The sequence below is a fragment of the Apostichopus japonicus genome, chromosome 11, assembly GCF_037975245.1.
Source record: "Apostichopus japonicus isolate 1M-3 chromosome 11, ASM3797524v1, whole genome shotgun sequence".
NCBI classification, from domain to species: Eukaryota; Metazoa; Echinodermata; class Holothuroidea; order Aspidochirotida; family Stichopodidae; genus Apostichopus; species Apostichopus japonicus.
In genome coordinates, this window is record NC_092571.1 from 13,803,400 (window position 1) to 13,825,520 (window position 22,121).

Below are 22,121 nucleotides of genomic sequence, written 5' to 3' on the forward strand. Positions count from 1 at the left end.
ACTTATGGGAGTGGTTCCAGACCTGGACCGACCGTGTTACGGGAGACCGTTCATGGTCGGTAGGGCAGGGCTTTATTTTATATGGGGTAGACCCTCCAGTTTGTTCGGTAGCTGTGTTGCACCGCATCATTTTTGTTTGCTCTATTGTAAAAAAACATGTTTGGCGGAATAGATGTAATTTGGTTTTTAGGGGGAAATTTGCCAGTTGGCAGGCAGTCCTGGAGGCGGTGAAGTCTGACATTCGCCTTCAGATTGAAGGCGATTTTCGCCGTTTATCTGGGGCTGCCTTTTTTGGACGCTGGTGTGCTGGGGAGGGGTTTTTCGTTTCGCTGCGTGCGGGTCGTCCTTCTGTACGTTTTTGAATGTTTGAGTGGGGGGGGGGGATGGGCGTTTTGTCTCTGCAGGTCGGCGGGCGTATGTTTTTTTGGCTCGCTAGACCTTAGTTTCGTTTGTTAGAATGGGATGGTTCGGTAGTGTCGTTTGGCCGTGACGTTTTGTATTCCGCATGGCGGGTCACGTAAAAAGCACGCTGCATATCCAATGCTCTAATGCCGTAATGGTATTTCCATACTGTGCGTATGGAAATGATTTTCAGCTAGCATGGATTTCTTTAGTGAACATTTTGATGAGATAAAGGAGTATAAGAGATGACAGTCATTGCGGATCATTTTTAGGGGCGAATATTCGCCGTCCAATTGTTTTTACTTTTTTTACCACCTATACTTTTCTATTCATTTTACGCGACTAAGAACCTTGGCGGCTGAGGGACTAGTGTATTCAGCCACCGTCCCAGACGATATGTCTGAGACGAGAAAAACACATTCCATACTTGTTTTACGTTTTCGGGAGATTACCCCAGCACCAAGATGTTACCATGCGATGGAAGCATTGCCAAAGACCTTTATATTCGATTCTTATAGATTTATACATAAAAAGCATTGCAAGTGCCCTCGATTTTTACATTGTGAACTTTTTAAATAAGGTCTATGAAACTGAAATGTCGCCTCACTCACATTCAAGAGAAAGTTATCTCTTGTTTCTAAATGACAAGCTGTTGTCTTTGAGCTCCTGCATGTGAAATGATGCTTGTATTTTGACATTAAAATAACGTCCTTTGTGCTTTTCTTTCAAAGTTAATTAAAGATAGTTTCCACGTACCCAAAACAAGTACCTAATATTTGTGAACGATATGTAACACGCTCTCCTTACCATTGGACAATCTTACTATAATATATTTTTAATACCCCACAGTTACTTATGGGATGAAGATGTAATGAACAAATTCGACGGCATGTTTCACAGTATCTATTAAATATCTTTGAATAAAAGGATCTATATTATTTCTTGCTTCATCGAGTTATACGACTTATTGTATCTTGTGTGAAACATGGAATGTTAACCCCTCCTATATTTCCTACTTTAACCAACCTTCTATCTTCCATTTCGTTCATTTGATCGTTTTTACCATCTTAAAAGAATAATAATTATGTCTTAACGTCCCTAACTTTTAAACATTATTGTTATTTAACAAAAGTCACGTCTTCCAACATTCCTACTCTTTTACAACAATCATATTCTCAAAGTTGGTCAGCCAGTTGAATTGGCCCTCTCATGTATTAATAATATCACTTTCTACCCCAACATAATCTCTCAAGAAAAGCTGCTGCCTCACAAAGATGGTTTCATTGCATGTTCCCGTGTTCCTCGTAAGCGATATCAAACTATTAATTGGGGCGAATTTTTTTTTAAGGAAATGGATTGCCCTTTGGTCGATGCCTCCCATGTAGGCTGTGGGTATGTTGGCAGCATCCTTATGGAAAATTGTGCAATCTGAGGAATTTGTAAACTATAAATTAGGTTTAATATTAAGTCTAAGCGCAACTGTGCTACTTTTAAATGTTGATGTTAGGTTAAAATGAGGGAAGTGGTGAACACCCCCACTTATGAATCAGCTGCTGTGATAACAATATCCACTGAGATCGACATAGAACTTAAATTAGAGCAAGTCTTCTACAGTTCTTGACTCTTAAGTAAGCTCACCGATGTCATCTTGCCGATCCCGAAGAAAGATCATGAATGCTTCAACGAGGACAAAAAAAGAAAGAAATATAATTAATAGATCGAGAAGCAGTAACATGATTAAAGTTCTTCGAGATCGCTTATCAATCAGTACGAAGTGCTTGTTTATCTCACCCGTTACATTTCTTTGAATACAAAATATGTGACACTGTAACACCAACATGAATACATTTAAAGCCTATTCATTACGCCTTTATTGAACATGCTTTGATCATGTTCATGAGGTGTTTGCGTGTGAGTTGCCCTCGCTCTCTACTTTGAATAAATGATATATGTATTTAAATGATTAGACTTTATATTATTACCTATATTGTTACCTATATTGTTCTAATATGGTGTAAATATTGTGATACAAAAGACAGTTCGTAGAACCTAAGCCAACCATTTCAAGTGAATTAGATGTATTTCTTTCCAACTCTCTCAGTCCGCTGAATGTATAAGCGTCATTAGGCTGGGAAATAGACAAACCACAAATCACAGAGACTGCTGTGTAATTTTAATAGAGACATACAAAATATTAAAGACCAGAAAAGTAAGATAGAGATGAGTAGGATGTAACGGAGACTCACGTTTGAAGCATTTAATATTAGCGTAGCCAGGCGATGGCGTTTGGGCCGGAGGGGTTGGTGAGCCTGTAGGCGGACCGTATATTGTGTGTCAACGTGGGGATGTATGTCGTCGTGGCTGTGCGTGTCATGTAAAAAAAAGAGAACATAATATTATACATATTCTTCTGATTACACATGTGTTGGTTGACTGTAGACTACCTAGATGTACACCCTCATATAGTATTACAGTCATTATATTTATTACTCTCTTTTTACTCTACTTCAGTGGAAGAAATAAAGTGCGTAGAATTGTGAAGAAACGTTCGTTCTTTTCTTTTCGCGATAAATTCACCAAAATTGCTGTGTATTTCAGTTCAATGAAATCATTAATAACAAAACAAAAGCAAGTAGGATGCTTGATATTTGTGCTTTAATCTGTCACGGTTTTGTAGTCTGACTTTTTTCCTGAAGATCCTCTTACTGAGATTTGAAGTTTATCTTATCTGTCAACCACCGTAAGTTAACTGATATTTAAAGTAGATTCTTAAACCGTAGCTATTCCAGGTAAAACGACGCGTTTTGGTTAGCAAAGAGTGAAATGCTAGGGCGGATATCAGAGGACACTTACGGCGAGTAACCTGTACACCTTACCAATGAGAAGATTGTCTTTGTTATAACTTCAATAAAATGAGTGTTGAAGGTACCACGAGGTTAGTTCATGAGAGGTCCGCGAAGTGCCCGATGAAATATGAACCTAGAGTCAAGGGAATCGGTGATACGGAGAATTGATATAAGATGAGTTCTACCGCTGGTAGTTGGGTCATGCTTTTGAAAGTTGATCCTGCTTTCTATAGCATATCTGTAAATAATGCGCCTACCGCATAGTGATCACCTGTATAATTCATTTAACTAATTTAAACACCATTATGAAACAATGCATATAGATTGACAAATACTAAGCAATCTATCCAGACCGCAATACGCTACATGAATTTCAATCACAAATAAAAAACAATATAATAAAAGCAAAACCCAAATAACTAATTATGAACGCAAACACCGATAAAACATAAAATAATGAATTTTACTTGGTTACAGCGTAAACTAGTTCTCTAAAACACGACATCACATTGCCCCAAACACCAGTAGGAAGAGATCCACAACCTCTTAAACACCTATAATATATCTTGAGTCAATAAAAAAAAACTAATATCACAAAATCAGAAAGCACTCAAAAGGATATGTACAAAACCGAGGAGAGAAGTAACGGCACATCTGGAATCGTAAAGAATACTCATTCTGTCCTACGGAATAATCAATAATTTGACCTTAACGGCTAGCCAGACGATACCAAGAAAGGTCTCTTAAAGCAAAATATGATCAGAAATGATGATAAAAGAAACACATTGAACACCAAACGATTGTCTATAGAGTCTAGCACAAATACTAAAAATGATATTTCCAGAACCACAGAGACGTTTACAAACCCTTAACTATAATATACATAACGACGGAAAATACTTGTAATTGTCAAATGTCAGTATTCTACCATAAGGATCGGTTTGTAAAGGTATATTATATAATAAATGTTATCATTTTCTCTTCTCTGATTATCTTGTCGTATGATACACTTAATTTTGAAATGGTGGTTGCCATTCATTTTCATTTAACAATTTAAATATTCGTTCAGCATAGTTATAGTTTTGTCTTTTATATTCGATTCAATGATTAAAAAGTCAGGTGAATATTCATTGTTTCTTATTCGAATAATGTTTGATCAAGTGTAGAATAAATGAAGGAAGTGATTTCATTTCTTGATCGAAACAGTTTTGGGTAACTTATTTTCGTAGGAAAGGTAATATAGACACCTAATCTGCTTCCTGGTTTTACTTTCATAATTCAGAGCATACTCATTTTAAATATATTGATTTTTTTTTTTTAACGAAGATGACACATAATCACATTTGGTGTCATTAATACTTTCACTTAACCAGGAAATAATATACTAATAACTATAAAGCAGTTTAATTTTACTTTCCCATCCGTTGATGAATGATCAATATACTCTTGTTGTTTGTTAGAGTACATGACGCTGACGTTCATTAACATGCTGTTACCTGATTTCTTCATCAAGCAAATCGAAAGTCCATTAAACATGACATTATTTCTTGTGAATCACTGTTACTTCAGAGAGGTGTCTACAATACACCCTTTGTTCAATTAAATCAGTAAAACAATATTTTGAAACTTCTTGACGCCTGTTTCTCACTTTCAGCTAACGCAGCTGTTTGGGCTAACCAAAGGTAATAACAAGATCCAAACATACACGTATTATTTGATACTACTTTACAGATTTTAAATCAGTATGTGAAGAATATTCGGTTTGATTGGTTTGATTGACGCCTGTTTCTCACTCTGAGCTTACGCAGCAGTTTGGGCTGATCAAAGGCACTACATACCTGTGGCGTAGCTAGGGGGTCAAGGGGGGCGCTGGAATGGGAGAATGAGAGTAAAAAAAGTAAAGCACTTTTAAGGAAAACATGATGTTTGTCGTCAGGCATGAATTTTTCCAGTTATAAAATCTGAACTGAATGTAGTTGTTTTTATTAGCAAATTTATAGATTGTGATTTCTTTTCAGTCCATTTCGACCGTTTTCTCTTCTTTTTTTTTTTAAATTGTATTCTGTAATGACTACATGTCACGTAAATTTCGGGTATTCAGTATACAGTTCCAAGGCAGTAGATTTCGAAAGGTGGAAATATCATAGGCGTAGGAGCACAATTTGATTTAGGGGGGGGGGGGGCTGTAACGTCTTGCCCGAAATAAATAACCAACATTTTTTCGCGCGCTTTGCGCGACATTTTGTTTTCTTCCAGTATGTGGGGCGCAATTTTCTACTGTTGTACTCGGGCGCCAAAACCTCTAGCTACGCCACTGCTATATACACGTATCATTTCATACGGGTTCACTGTTGATACGTACAATCTACCTTTTAGTAATGTTTCATCTGGTACAACAGTCTTCGAGGACCTTACATATAGAAATGCTGTAAGTCAAGACACGATTGTATGTTTTGAAAATCCTATTACCAACGTTCACAAGGTGATAATCACATCCAAGCCCCTGATTTGAAATACGTTTATTCTAGATAGGCGTATTGATGACAGTTCCATGTGTACTCAATATTATAAAATTCACTTAAATGATTGCTTATTAGTGGCCCCCAATAGATCCCGCAACAACATAGGACTCTTTCCATTATAGAACTTTTCCTTAACTTCATAAAATAAACGATATATATATATATATATTTCAGTTCAACATATATCCAACTGTTTTTAAGCTGTGCGTTAACGTTCCCACAGACATATTCTGCAATTTTTACAGTTAAGTGCTTCTGCAGATACGAAGGAAAAGCCCAAGTTTTATTACTCTGCTTGGTAGCACTAACTATTGAATCCATGATTCATCAGTAAATTTTCGGGCAGATACGTCACCGATACGATATAATTCCGTATTGTCAGCTCAAATCGAAGTACTTAATAATATTTAATATATGACAGTGAAATCAAATGGAAAGAGAAAGTCACATCATCCCACAACCCGAAAACAATATTTTCATCTGATAGTTGCTTCATCTTGACAAGAAAAATCCATTTAGTGCCTTCGTGAAACGTTATCAGGAACATTTGGAAAAATAAACCAGGAAGACGGGAAGACTCCATATTGGATTATTCCAGTTTACAAGAATCTTCAAATGGTTTTATACGTTGTGCGTTAACTACCATGCCTTTCATAGCTTAAAGAGCTTCCCATCGTACACAAAAGTACAGACAGATATTTCTCCAGTGTGCACACTTCGGTGACATTCCACTCAAATGTAAGTACATCTTTATGATATTTATATGAAGAAGAAATATTAGAGAAGGCAATGAATAGGTTGACCTGATAGTTGATCTATCTTCACTATAAAAATAACAATAAGTTCCCTTTGGAAATGACGCTAGCCGGAAAAATACGAGGAATAATATAGAAAATGTTAAATCACTACGTTGCAAGATTGCGTCTCAATAAATATTCGACTGCATTTAGGCTGTGCGTTAACGATGTTGCCGCAATTTTTTTTTTTACAATGGCCCTTTCCGTCAAAACATTAGCATTGAACTACCTAAATTCGTTTAATTATATTTTACGTACTATATAATATTAATATGGAAAGAAAAACTCATATCCTACAACCAAAGAAGAAACTGTTGATCTGATGGTTGATCATCCTTGACAATAAAAATATAAACATTTATCTGGCTAATGTCGTTAGCAGTAACAAATCGAAGAATAAACCAGAAAAATGGAAAATTTGTAAATTATAAAATCTTAGTTTAATTAGGATTGAAAACAAATCGTGAACTTACGATGGATAATCTCCACGTGAGTGTCTCTCAGTACCAAACGGCACTAGCCAACCAGCCCATTCTTATCAAACAAAAAATCAAACTCCATGTGAGTATTCTACTTGGAATGCATAACGCTTGAATCTATGATTAACATCCCAAAACAGCTGATTGTACGCAACACTACGATTAAAGTTGTCTCCGGTGTAAGTCATTCCCATGAGTTTCAACACGAAAGGAACACTTAATTGTACACAAAAGAACGAACAGATATGTAGCCGCTCTGTGATATCTCGGTGATGTTCAACTCACAATCTAAGTACTATATAATATGTATTTATTAAATATGTAGAAAGACCAGGCCACACAACAGAAAGACATGCGAATAACAATATATTGATCTCATAGTTGATCCATCTTGACATTATTAAAAAAATACAATATTCTCGAGAAAAAAGTGCATTTTCCTTTTAAAATAGTTTAGAAGGTGTAGGTTTGAAAGAAACAAGAAAAAATGATCATAATCACTGTGTGAGTGTTCTTCCCCGAGCATATAATCTTTGAATCTAAGATATATCTCCGAAAAAACAGCCGATTGTACGCAACACTACGATCAGATTTGTCTCCGGTGTAAGTAATCCCCATGAGTTTCAACACTAATCTAAGTACTATATAATGTTTTTTATGAAAATGAAACATTTGTAAAGGGGAAGTGATATCTACAGCCAAACAACGTATTATTGATTTTTAGTTGCGTTAATAACAGAGAATTAATTATGTTGTCCCGTTTTCTAGTTGCAGTATAGGATTTAAAAAAAAAAACAAATCATGGAAGTAAGATAATCTCCGCTTCAAATCGTATCAAACATCATCGCATTGTACTTTTTACGTGACCCGTCCTGTGGGAACCAAAACATCACGGCCAAACGGCACTGAGAATCAAACCGCCTCTCATAAACAGAACTCACAGCCCAAACAAGCCAGAAACAAAAGGCTTACCACCTCCCACCCGAACATTCAAAGTGCTACAAACGGACGACCTGCCCGCAACGAAACAAACTGCCCTCCCCCCCCCCCGCAGCATACCAGCGCCCGTAGAAGGCAACCCAGATAAACGGCGAAAATCACCTGCAACCTGATTATCTTCCGCATAAGGGTACTTTTTAAGAAAAAGTCGCTCAGGAAAGAAAACCAAACTACCGAACGACTGATCCGCTCTCAACCCCAATCCCCTCGCTTCTCGGCCTTTTGGCTAAGATCATGTGTAGTATCTGTTCTCTTAGGGAATGGTGATACACACCTGACGATGATCACACAGTCACAGTCCCGATGCAAGGGGACTGGGGCTGAAAGCGGATCAGTCGTTTGGTAGTTTGGTTTTCGTGCCCAGGTTCTTTCCTGGGTGACTTTTTCTTAAAAAGTATCCCCTTGCATCGGGACTGTGACTGTGTGATCATCGTCGGGTGTGCATCACCATTCCCCTCGAAAGGGAACCGAAACCAAACTACACATGATCTTGGCCAAAAGGCCGCATAAGGGTATAACTTTTCTAAAGCATTTGGCAGCCAGTGTGAAACTCACAATGTCATAAACTTTATGATAGACTGAAAATATATGCATTCACATGTTCGGAAAGATAATTCGTCAATCATAGCATAATCATGAAAATTATTCTGGATAATGAACGCCAAAATACATAAAATAGTATTAATCATCTATTCCTGTTAATAAGTGATACATATACACAAGGCATACTTTGAATGAACTTATATGTAGTTATCATAGTGTCATAGTATCAATCTTAGTGGAACTATTTTTTACTGTAGATGTATAACGTATAACTGTGCTTACCTGTAGACATATACGATGGCTATCACAGAGAGGACGAGTATTACGGCAATTACGATCATCACCAACGTCATTATTTTCTTCGTGTCTGCAGAAATGACAGTAAGATGCAGTTTATTAATATTAGCAACCAAACTACGTAAGTCGATTAACTTCACCGCACTTGGGTGAATGTTCTTGTGAGTTCAACATGATGTACTAACTTTGTAAAATGTTATACATTCGGAAATTTGGCTTAGATACAAGATTTCGTCGAATTGATTCTTTCTTTTTGCACCAATTAAAAATTGCCCAAACGAGGTACGTTTGTTTGCAGTGTGGAATGGAGGGTTATGTTTTTCGCGCCTGCCCCTCGTCGTATGTAGCAAAGGCGAAACGCGAGGAGCAGCCGGCAATGGGATATGCTCTACTTCCAGTTACAAAGGGTTTTAGACAGGGTAAAAAGGTGGAGGTCCCGGTGCACACTGTGTATCCCTTGTTGATACTGAACCCTTACCGAACCCCGCAGATCACCCTGCTGTCACTTGCTTCCCGTAACCCCTCCGACAGACGATTCCACCAGTCTGTCGAACAGTGACTCGGTCTCTTTGAAATCGTGTCCTGGTTTGATGAGGTCGGGAGCCCTCTCTGAAGAGGTCGACTTCATGTGATTACGTTGAGGAATTATGTAACAGAACCCGCGTAAAATGGTTGGAGTCCTCTTTATTGTCAATTTTTTTACTTCATTTGGTCTGGTAAAACAGAACTTTTTAAAAGGGTGGTTTTATATCAGTTTTTCGTCACTGGGGATTCGGGTGTGGTTTATTTCCCAGCAAACTATCAACTAAGGCAACTGTTCGTAGCAGTAGAAAATGAAGGTTTGCCATGTTCGTATTTTTGCAGTTTTTGGGGTGGCTTGCATGTGCGTCGTTGGGTTCCAAATATGTTACGGAACTCGGAACCACAACGTAGTATGCCATCTGATGTTATTGTTAGCATTATTGAAACATTGCGTTACCAATAGCTTTCTGTGGATTTGTCTCGGCCTTCTAATATTCAGAAGATCATATTAGAACAAGCTGTTTGACCGAGCTGTCCGCACAGAATCGTCATCCGACCGATGTATGGCGATCTGTTCATTCTAGGTTACATAATACAAGGCTTCTTCGGACATTATTACCGGTGACCGATCATGGTCAGTAAGGCAGAGGTTTGTATTTTACTGGATTGATCCGTTGCTGATAGTTTAGTTACTGTGTGTAGGGTTTGGTGACGTTTTGGATTCCGCTTAGCGCATTACTTAAAAGCATCGGCAAACAACAAATAGATGAAAGCTACAACCGACGATGTCTGGTTAAAGAAAATAAAAGACATAAAAATGATTGCATTTTGAGAACCCCTTCAAAGAAAAATCTCTGTTTGTCCGATACAATTGTCAATCACTAAATTGATCATAAAAGGAAGATAAAAACATCGTGTTTTTGTTTCGTTGTTTAACATTGTTTGACCTTGTAGTAATAAGAAACAATCATTGAATGAAGTAATTTCCTCCTCGAATCAAAACAAACTATTCAACTTGTTTGCCTGTATGTAGGAAAAACAGAGATATTAGAAAAGAGAATTACACTTCTGGGTTTTACTTTCACAATGGAAAGCATAACAAGCTCCAAGACGTTGGAATTACATTTCTCACGAATGGCATTAATAAAGATTCTTTAAGAAAAGTAAAGTGGATTAACTTGTGTTTAAATGCTTTTAGAAGTTATGAAAATGAATCCTTTCTAATCGATACACTACACTTTTGAAAACTTTCTTTGGATTTTTGTTGAACCTTACTGTGTTCAATAAGAATATTAATGTGGTGATTGTAATTCATTGATCGATTAGCATTAAACTTACTTTCGTGAACAATTTTACTATTTGTAGGAAAACAGCTATAGCAATAATTTTACTTTATAGTTTTGTTACTATAATATGGTAAAAATTGCTTACTTACTTCAAACGAATGAAAAATCAGCATATAAAACGTCCGCATACCGTCCGAAATAAGTGTTTTGAGTGAAAATGAGATACAACATCTTATTTCTTTTAAATAGTACTCGCACTTTTTCAAACAACTTAAGTATTGTTTACACCAAATCACTTTTCCTGAATTTCCCTTCGATTGGAAAGGTAGCTTGTGTGAGCTAGATAAAGGTTTCATTTGATTCTCGTTTTAAGCGGAACTAAACCAATATAACTAAATGAGGTTATTTCTGTTTGTAGAACATCAAAAATCATGGATCTCTCTGTCTAAATCACGTCAAAATAATATTTAAAAAAATATGACTTGTTAGGATAGATACAAATTAAACCCTGTCTGTTCTTTTTCTGATGATCCTATTGTTAGCTAGATTAACGAGATAGTAGACTAAAATTTTGATGATCTTCCATGCAAGATTAGAGCGTGTTGCATAGTTACATAATGATAAGGTCACATGAGATGTAGTTTCCTAATACTGCATTGCTAAAGAAACTGTTAGATGTGCTGCAGTGATAGTGCTTGAGATGACAGTGCCATGGATTCAGTTGTATGTATTTTGGATTATAAACTTCCAACACAAATACTGACATTAAACAAAACGTAATATACAGCTTCCTTTAGTCAATGGTTGTGACAAAAGCACCAAACAGTTTAGTCTATGATGTTTCCATATTATTTGTTACCTATATTTTAATTATTTTGAGAGTAGTAGATCCCTTTAAAGCTGTGGTGAATCTTACTTGCATCTTCCCTCGTCCATCTCACAACAAACCCATGAGATCATTACGTATCCCCCCCCCCCCTCTCAGGAACTGTTAGGTCACAACCACGTTTTTCATTTCACGTCATGAGAATTACCATCAAGCTTTAAGTATTCTAAAAGTTTGTCAAGAGTATCTTCTATGCAGGCTCATATTTTAAATCCAACTAAGAATCCTAGGATGCCGTCTTTCATTACAATTTTTGGGTACGCAATGACACCATACTGAAAAAATAATTCTCCAGATTATGCAATTTGTAACATGGGAATACCAATAATTTGCTTAGGTTTTGTTCCCCTAAACTTTCACAGTATGTAATACCTATACGTTGTACGTGTTTCTGTAAGTAATGACTAACCTTGATCGGTTCTAGAGATGTTAAATTCACATCTGTCAGTATACTGTGATGTAGAAAGGGACTCCAACGGTTCCTGAGTAGCGATGCATCCAATGGTTGAGTTCTGATCACAAGAAGTAACGTACACTGAAAGCTTTTTGGTTCCGTTATTATCCGTGTAACGTTTCTGATAATCACAGCCACCGGGTTTGATTACTTCCAGATTTATCGGTGGATACGCGTCTGTTATTGAACATGATAGGACGACGTGGTATGATGCAGATGGAGATGAGGAGGGGCCTTCACAAACAAGAGGTGAAGGAGGCTGGTAGACTGTAAAGAATTTATATATGTAATGAGTGTAAAGAGTATACGGGAGTTATCATCAGTCAATAATAGATAAAAAGTACAAAAGTACCACGAGTAATTCCCTCAATATATTGAATATTAACTTAAGTAAATATTTATTGACTTTGCAGCAAATATATCCAAGAAGGGTCAGTGCCACTTAAAGATTGCCGACACAAATATGGTGCTAGAAACAAAATAGGGGTGCATTCGTATAATAAAATACACAGAATGAATGTAAAGAATGTAAAGAACTGGCGACGCCCTCACTTGCAATATCAGACTTAACATAACTCCGCGAGCATTGTACCTTAATTAGCTATGAATAATTGACGAATGCTTCCACAATGTGGCGTTACATTGTAGACACCTACACCTCGTAAAATGCATGACTAGGTTAAATATATTTTCATCTTTAGCAGTAAACAAAATGTATCTCGAAAGAACTTTTTGAACCACTCCTATATACTCCATATAGAATTCCTGTTTACATAAGAAATCAACATAATATTAACCGAGTTTTTGAGATGCCACCACAAAACGAGATTAGAAAACACAGATGCTATCTGTAATAATTTCGCACAGACTGAGCGTATTACTGTACTGTAATAACTATCTTCTTACGAGTTCACTGTTTATGCGTATACCATATCTGATACTTAAGTCAGTGTGGGATACAAACATTGAAATACGACATTGTTGTAAGGCAAGACAAAATTGACTTAAGAATACATTAAAATGTACAGACTGATAGTTACATCCAACCTCCTTGCTGTACTTGTACTGTAGACATGCTCATTCATGGCTATCACCATCGGTAAATCTATATTCAACATTGTGATTTAATCATTGATTTATATGATGTAGTTCTCGAAGAGCCGCACCAATTTAAAGTAGTTCTGCCATGTAGGACTTTGTCTTGTTGACAATTAACCATGTTAATTTAGTTTTAAACTAGTAACACTGCCAGAAATGCATGAAAGTGTTAGTCCAAGAACGTGATACAATGATCATATATCACTAGTGTTACCTATATCATTTTATTAGATTAAAGAGCGGATGTCATCGGGCCGTGATTATAATCGCAATGAGACTGGTGTTATATATTCATATATATGATACGACACGGAAGTGATCTTGAGCGTGACAGAAACGGCAAATTATACTTTATTGTGAACTTTATGGACTGCTTTTCTGCAAGTTGTTGTTGTTTTCTTCTTCGTTTAAAGTGATAGCGTCTATCAAGACGACGAGGTTGTGTTCATGAACTTAACACTTATTACTCCTACCGATGGAGAAATTATTCAAAACATGATACCAAAATTATCACTATCCCTCGAAATATAATTTGAAGTGATGGGTAATAAATGTATTCGATTTCGATCCACAAGCATTCCACAAATATTTCATTTCTTCGATTTTCTTCATTATATGAGAAACAACGGAAAATATCAATGACAATTTGGTACGATAAAACATCGTATAAGATATAAATAAATATCATCACACAAAGCGTTTTATGATTGCTTAACTGTATTCTTTTGATCAGTTCGGTTAAAATATTTAACTGGGCTAATATTTCCGGTATTATCCCTAGCCGATATTCCCTGTTCATATAAAGCATGGTTTATCACTTAAATCATGAAAGAGATATAAATAAACCTAGTAACGCTGGAAGTTAGACAAGAAAAGAAACCGATGATTCGATATCTTAGCGAAATCAGTTGTTGTGCTATCGGAATACATTCCGAGAAGCCATCATTGTATATCGTTATTACTCGTAGTATTCAACATGTTAGATTTATGAGTAATATACTTGTTAATTTATTGTTGACTCAGCACTTTTCGTTCCCTGTTATCCAGGATTACGTTGTTTTACAAATTGCTCTTGTTTAATTATGCAAAAGTTGGGCAAAATTTCAGTTCAATAGAAAGAAACTCAGTATATCCACCGTCAATGAGATAACAGTTACTCATTACTTTACGAATTAAATTGGTTGCTTTAGATATGCAAAAGAGGCAAGGGGAAATGAAAATACAAGCTGAAAGAGATAGAAAGAAAAAAAAGAAAACTTGAAACTAATCCCAAAAGTCGACGCTCATATAGAGACATGCTAGATAGAAACGAGAACATTTCTTTTACCTACTCGTCATGAACTGAACACGTTGAAAGAACCTTCAACGTAACAGATCTTATACTAAAACCAAAAGGAAGAAATATACTGCAGGGACCAAGTAAAGAGGCGTCTGAATGGAACCATATGTAGTATATATGAAATAGACGTAAACACGTATGAGAATATATAGAAAGATGCTTCTAACTGGTATAAATTACAATGTTGTTTATATTCCACATCAAAACTCATATACACTCTCTGTCCTTCTTTATTTTACGTCTTCGTCGACTGCTTTCTACAAAGAATCCTGTCATATAACCAGAATACACTACCCATACACTGAACAATATAATAAGTTTTAATTTGCCTGAAGTTTGCTTTACAGAAAACAGATGTGGTGAATACTGATAACATTAATATTTCTATATTGAACTACTGACAAGGAACATAATTTAAAGGGTTCCCAGAACAAATTCCCCGGACGGTTACCCTGTCGACGATTGATTGACAGCCGATGTAGGCGGGGTTTATGCTATTAGTCCAGTAAAACCTAGAACTAAATGCAACAGAAGATTTCATTTTGTCATATTTGTTGGTGTGTCCCCACTGAACCATTTAAAGAAATTGTTCGAAGCCCCGTCTACTCATGTGACCGTCTACTCACTATGGGTAACCTACCTACCAAGTATGAGACCGATCGGGTCTTGCATCATTCAGTGATCGTGATTACAAGCTGGCGTTACAGACACACAAACAGACACACGCACACATGCGTGACTACATATATTTATTTTGCATCTGGAAGTTCAAGGAATAAAAAAGGGTCAAAGAAAAGTCTACCCGGGAACAAATGCAGCAATAGTGCGCGAAAAGTGCGCAGAAAATGTTAAGGTGATCTAGCTAACATGCATGTGAAAGGAGTCAATAATTTTCACAGTATCAATGCAGCTAGTGCGCGCGAAGCGACAAATCTATTTTTCACAAAATTAATAAAGTGACGCCCAAAATATTATCATTGTATCAGTGAAGCTACGTTAATTTATATCTCTCTGTAAGTAGATCAAAGTCAACCAATATCTCACACCTTTATATATATTTCTAATGCACGAGAATCTCGCACAAAGATACTCGTTGTTCGTATCTTTAACTTCGCGCTTATTTTTCCGGGGGGGGGGATGAGCCTGTTGGTTATGCTAATATAACATAATATAGTACGCACGGTTTTTATTAGTAATTAGCGTTATAAAATCGTCCCAATTGGGTGCTCCCGATTGACAATAATCTGTGGGCCAATAGTGTCCGGGAGGGTAATTGTCCGATGGAGAGTCGACCGGGGTGGGAATTGTCCAGTGGGTAGTTTTCAAGTGTGGGAAGTGTCCAGGATGGGGATTATCTGGGTAGGGATTGTCCGGGGGTACTCGTCTAGGGGTTATTGTCTGGGGGTAACTATCCAGGGGGGGGGGGGGGGTCCGTTCACCATTTAAAGAGTGTGACGTCGTATAACACAGAATTCACTACCCACTTACTGAACAAGAATAGTGGATTTAAATTTGACTATCACACGTTGCCCTATAGAAATTGTACGTGGTTAAATTTAAAAGTTAATATTACTTGATAACTTACTAACTGACAATGTATTGCAGGTTCTTGTAATACATGGATGTGAACTGAAGATAGTATGCGTAGGAAAAAGATGTCACTCGTGCCAGTATTTAAATATGCCATGACCTACCCTATATCTTCACAGATTCGATACACACCAAAACCCACTGAAATAACAACAGTCCAAATTCCTTACAAGAACATGTTGGTTCTGCTCAGTCACTACACCGTTATTTAAAGACTATAGGTACTGGCCTCGTTTTATCAATACTTGCTAACTTTTCATTGGCTCTTATGTCAAAAGCTTATATGAATCCTGCAATGGTGCCGTCTTCCATGTAATATAGTAGCATATGTTCTAATGTAGTTATATTCACCACTACATGCAGTTCTCCGTTCCTTAAAATACATAACATTAATAAACACAGCAAGGCTTCACTGTACTAAAGTACTTGTGTGTTTGTACGATAGCGTTGAAAGTTCACAAATATGAAAAAGGCAAAGGCAGGTATGGCAGGAGGTGCCTGCATGATGGAGCTCGGGTTCAGGAAGAAGAAATCCCTCGACCATACCCACCAGCCCACTGACTTCGGAGCAACGAGTGAAAGGAAACACTTTGAAAGAGCTAAAACTCATATTGGATTAAAATTGTGTACTTTAACATTAAAAGTACGTTGCTTGTTTTGGTGCGATTTAGTATTCGGAAATTGCTCTTAATCAGAAACATTTTCTCAGGTGGTGGTTTATTTTTTTGTTTATGTTGGACGATGACTTTAAAAATGATGAATAGACAGCCGGATTTTTCTTTCAAAGCATTTGCGTACACGGTTAGTAAAATGACAAAAAAAATACCTGGATTACTTTTAGAGATGTTAAATTCACATCTGTCCGAATACTGCGGTGTAGAAATGGACGCCATCGTTTCCTGTATAGCGATGCATCCAACAGTTGATTTCTCATCACAAGACGTAATGCCAACAGAAAGCTCTTGAATACCGTTTTCATCCGTGTAATGTTTCTGAAAATCACAACCTTCGGGCTCAAGCATTTCCAGATTTATCGGTGGAAACGCGTTTGATATTGAACAGGATATAGTTACGTGGTAGGAGCCAGATGGGGATGAGGAGGGGCCTTGACAAACAAGAGGTGTAGAAGGCTGGTAGACTGTAAAGAGATGATAGGTGTGATGAGAGTAAAGAGTATACGGGGAGTCAGCATCAGTCAATGACAGATGATAAGTACCAGCGTCCTCTCGTTGAAGGTTTAAGATGGAGAACGAAAAATCAACCTTAGTAATTTTCGGCCGGTAGTTGGACCGCTCTTCCTCGATATAGTCTACTTTTTCTTGAAATAAATATCGATTGACTGTCTGATTCGGTCTTATTTGTATACCGTTGTAGGAGTAAGTCCCTTTAGAGGGAACGCCTTCATTAGTACGTCCGGTAAAGTTCATCACTACTCGTAAACCATATAAATTTACATATATTTCATTTATATATAATTTTATATGATCTCTATTAACAGCAATATCCGGGAACGAGAAGTCACAGCCTAGCATAGCGTAGCATTCCTTTGAATTTACTGTTTTTCCTTCTGTGCAGCGATAGTTACAACCGATTACGTTACAAGCATATAATACCAGGAGATGCAAGAACTTTGAAACAATGAAACCATCCATGTTTTAATAACTAAAGCCTTTTGAAGTTGTCCAACGTCGCAGACGTTCGTTTGTAGCTACATTCATTTGACAACCCATATAATAGATATGAAGTGATGTTTGTTTCAATGCGCATGCGTTAATTTGCCTTCAACTGAACTAAACTGGAACTATATTTCGGACATTAAAACATGCAAGAGTGTGTTTCAGTTTAAACATCATTGTATTTTTTTATTTGAGCAGTTATATTAGCTATAAAGTAATGCTTTTAATATAACATTGTTATTTAATGAAATAAATATATGTGTGTTTGGGTGTGTCTGTGTGTGTGAAGGGTTCGTTGTCCTTGTTTCGTGTTATTGCTATCGATTTCATTCTTGTACGTGGCTTTTGAAACAGTACCCTCCAGTAACCTCAAATCGAGTTTTAGTATGTAACGAATGTCATTACAGAACTATACTCGTACTGAATGAGACAAAGAAAAACACATGACGGGAATACAACGTTGGACTTCAAATAAAGCACTGACAGAGCCAAGGCATATAGACATTATTTTCACAATTTTAATGTGACACAAAACAGACTGAATGTACCTGTACAGTTTAAATATAACAGGATCGTGGACTCATAAGACAGTAAGATAAGTAAAACGCACTCGCAAGTAGCAACTCCATGATTTACCGTCCGTTTTATTTTTTGGCAGAATCCCTATAGACGACCCTTACATATTGATTAATTTATGGAATTTAATTAATCGCATTGTTCATTGTGCCGTTATCAAGTTATTTATATCAACTTTGCACACCTCGATAACGAGAGTCCATGCCGGCTTTGAACTCAGTTCGTTTTCAAAGAATATGGCAACGCTTTGTCAAGAACTGAATACCAGTCGCCGTTTGGAATGTCCTTTAACACACCTTGCTTAATAACAATCCGTATAATTGTAGTTCTATAATGTGGAAATATATTCAAATTCACTTCAGAAAACGAAACGACACATGATAGGATCCCTGTGGACGAATAGTAAAGTGATTACATATTTAACTCTCTACAGTAACTTTTTGCTAGGTGTTTCAACGTCTAACACTAGATGGCTTTAAGTCAAACATAACAGGGTATGAGCAGATAAATGTTAGGTAGAGCTTACCAAATAGACGGTATGTGTGTTGCATTACATTCGGGCCGGCGGTTGAGTCGCTGTTTGTAGACTTAAGGTCAACTTGATAAGTTCCAGCATCGTCTAGTTGGATGTTTAGGATTGAGAAATAAAAGTTATAGCAGTAATGCCTATAGTTACAATAGAGGTTTTCTGCTTTGAATAGATAACGATCATAATTATGATCTTCATAATACCAGAACATTCCAGAGTAAAGAAAGGGAGCTCGAGGAACAGCATCATCGGTAGCCAGCTCGGTGAAGTTCAAATCTAATCTAAATATATATCTATATTCATATTCATATGATAAGGTAATACTTGGAAATGATAAGTCACAGCCAACAACCACGTAACAGTCTGTTGATTTTACTGTTGGTCCATCTTGACAATGATAATCACAATCAATATCTTTGGAAAATGACAAAATTATTAAACAAATGAGAAAACAAGGTAAATCAGGTAAAAATCCCATATCGATAGATTACAGTAATGTTACAATTATTCACAGTAGTTATTTTGAATGTTGTCACAGCAGTAAATGCAACACTTAACGCATTCTGTTTTTTAAGCGAGGAGCGCTGTTTATTAATCAAAACAAGGAGTCGTTCTTAAGAACCACCTGTACATGCGCACATATGTTTTTTCATTTGAATAATATATGTGATGATTCAAAATGAAAGTGATCGTGATGACAAATTATTTTTTTTATAGTTATGTCACAATGGAATTCAATTGAACTTATACTTTCGAGAGAAGTAAGTCTGCTGATATATGTAGTGATATCATAACCTCTAACTGGTTATCTTAATGGATATAAAGCCGTTCAAATCGCTCGGATGATTTTATTCTATACATGCAAGTCAAACATGTATTGAAGTCCTGTGTCTGGATTTTCTGTGTGTAGTGCATTTTACATAATACTATCTAACTTGATGAGTTGTTACACCTATCTATTAAATACAGAAACATGTCTTTGGGGCTAAAATGGAGAATACTTCGAAGCAAGCTTTTTACATTTCAACAACTTTACTACTACCGATTAATACTCAAAATAAGATAATTGTAAGCAGTCAAACTGAGACAACCCTCATAGTTCCGCAAACAATGTCCTTTTTTTTATTACAATCGTACATAGTAGGCAATAAGTAGGCAACGCATGTGGTTTTAGCCGTTTATTTTACTAGTTTAGAGACAAAATTTCATGTGTATTTTCAAGTTTTACAAGATAGTTAAAATAATATTATCATATATGTGAGACCAAAAACCGTCCATTGATTGCCTAGCTTATTTTCAACAATTCAATGTTTCGGTCGAATGATCCAACAGCAATGTGGATGGCATCCTGTGCTAGAGAAAAGGAGGGCGGGAAATTACGCCTGCCCCCTCCCACCTAGAAAGGGGCAAATTTGTCTCTCCTCATACCTGCCTCCTATCCAACCACCAAAACACATTTAATAATAATAATAATAATAGCCGAAACAACCGGTAAATATGACGTGGCTAGAAGTGGAGATTTCGTTCATGACTATGATCCATTCCTAATAAATCATGACTATGTTACGTCATTTCAGATGATACAATTTGAAACAGTAAAGATTCTTTAATATTTGGTTTTTCTAGATTTGTGTTAATTGCGCTTTATTTTGATTGATAGATTTGCCAATCATATAAAATGATTAATCGAGGGCGTTTGTGATAAATTGGTTAATATACTATTCAGATCCTGACTGGATCACTGGGTTGTGTCCTTTGGCTTATTCAATTACCTTTCTTCACTCATGTGTGTGACAGGGGACTTAAGATTTGGTTATGATCAACATACTTAGTTTAATGCATGGCTCATCCTATACGATTTCCAAGCCGATACTCATTTAAAACTGATATGTGTTATAATTTCTTAACATATTTTACATTTATGACCAGTTGCTACTGAGAAGGACTGAGAAGATAGTGGATTACACTTTACTTCAGGTCGGTGGGCCTATGTACTTTTTTGGCTCGCTTGACCTGAGTTTCGTTTGTAAGAAGGGGGTGGTTTGGCCGTGACGTTTTCTATCCCGCATGGCGGGTCACGTAAAAAGCACTTTACTTCAGAACGCGTAAAATATGCAATCTAACATGTGTAAAGGTGTTATAACATACTCCATTTTATAATGATTACCGCTTGTCTCTTATTCACAGTTCAAACCGATCAAGCCATGTACATTCGGTGAATTTCCCCCAAAAGGACGCGTATTTGGCCCGCCTTTACGCTCCGAGAGCAACTGTTACAATCTGTATATGGTTGTGAAGTTAAATTACCTGTGACAAGAGTTTTACTGTTGTTACTGTCGTGTTAGGGGCCTTGTTCTTGATACGAAGAATGTGAAATGAAACAATAATTGTTTAGCTGATAGTATAATTCACTTTACGTAATCATTTCTGACCTTAAGGTAAAAAATCCAATTAGGGTCGTTATCAATTTGCTCGATTACTCTCTCTGATTGCAAGTGCAAAGCAAACAAATTCCTTGTATATATGTTATCAAAGAAGATTTGTCTTCCTCTGTGTGCTTACTTGTATAGAGTTTGCAACTTGACCCGACATCAGAGCCGTCTTCGAAGACGACTTCCAAAACGGACTGTTAAACCAAAGTCAACGTCTGGGCATGATTACTTTGCTGCCAAAGTCTGGGGACCCCTTGGATCCTTATAACAAGCGTCCGATCACCTTATTAAATGTGGACTTCAAGTTGCTGGCTAAAGGCTTTGTGCAACCGCCTTGCACTGGCTATGCCGCATCTTGTGGGTGATCTCCAGACTTGTGCAGTCAAGGGTCATTGCATCCAGCAGAACTTGTGGTGCTTTTTACGTGACCCGCCATGCGGGATACAAAACGTCACGGCCAAACGGCACTACCGAACCATCCCATTCTGACAAACGAAACTAAGGTCTAGCGAGCCAAAAAAACAAACGCCCGCCGACCTGCAGAGACAAAACGCCCAACCCCCCCCCCCCCCCCCACTCAAACATTCAGAAACGTACAGAAGGACGACCCGCACGCAGCGAAACGAAAAACCCCTCCCCAGCACACCAGCGTCCAAAAAAGGCAGCCCCAGATAAACGGCGAAAATCGCCTTCAATCTGAAGGCGAATGTCAGACTTCACCGCCTCCAGGACTGCCTGCCAACTGGCAAATTTCCCCCTAAAAACCAAATTACATCTATTCCGCCAAACATGTGTTTTTACAATAGAGCAAACAAAAATGATGCGGTGCAACACACCTACCGAACAAA

General features: G+C 37.1%; 1 long non-coding RNA gene and 1 pseudogene across 1 annotated transcript in view; one reads left to right on the plus strand and one right to left on the minus strand.

Moving 5' to 3' along the window:
- Positions 1-424: 424 nt before the first annotated feature.
- The window catches only part of LOC139975693 (uncharacterized), a 153,413-nt gene continuing 131,716 nt past the window's right edge, over positions 425-22,121 (minus strand). The window contains exon 4 of the long non-coding RNA XR_011795834.1: positions 425-2,763. This is a non-coding gene — a long non-coding RNA (uncharacterized lncRNA). The remainder of the gene's footprint in view (positions 2,764-22,121) is intronic.
- On the plus strand, positions 8,252-8,346 carry LOC139976596 (U2 spliceosomal RNA; annotated as a pseudogene).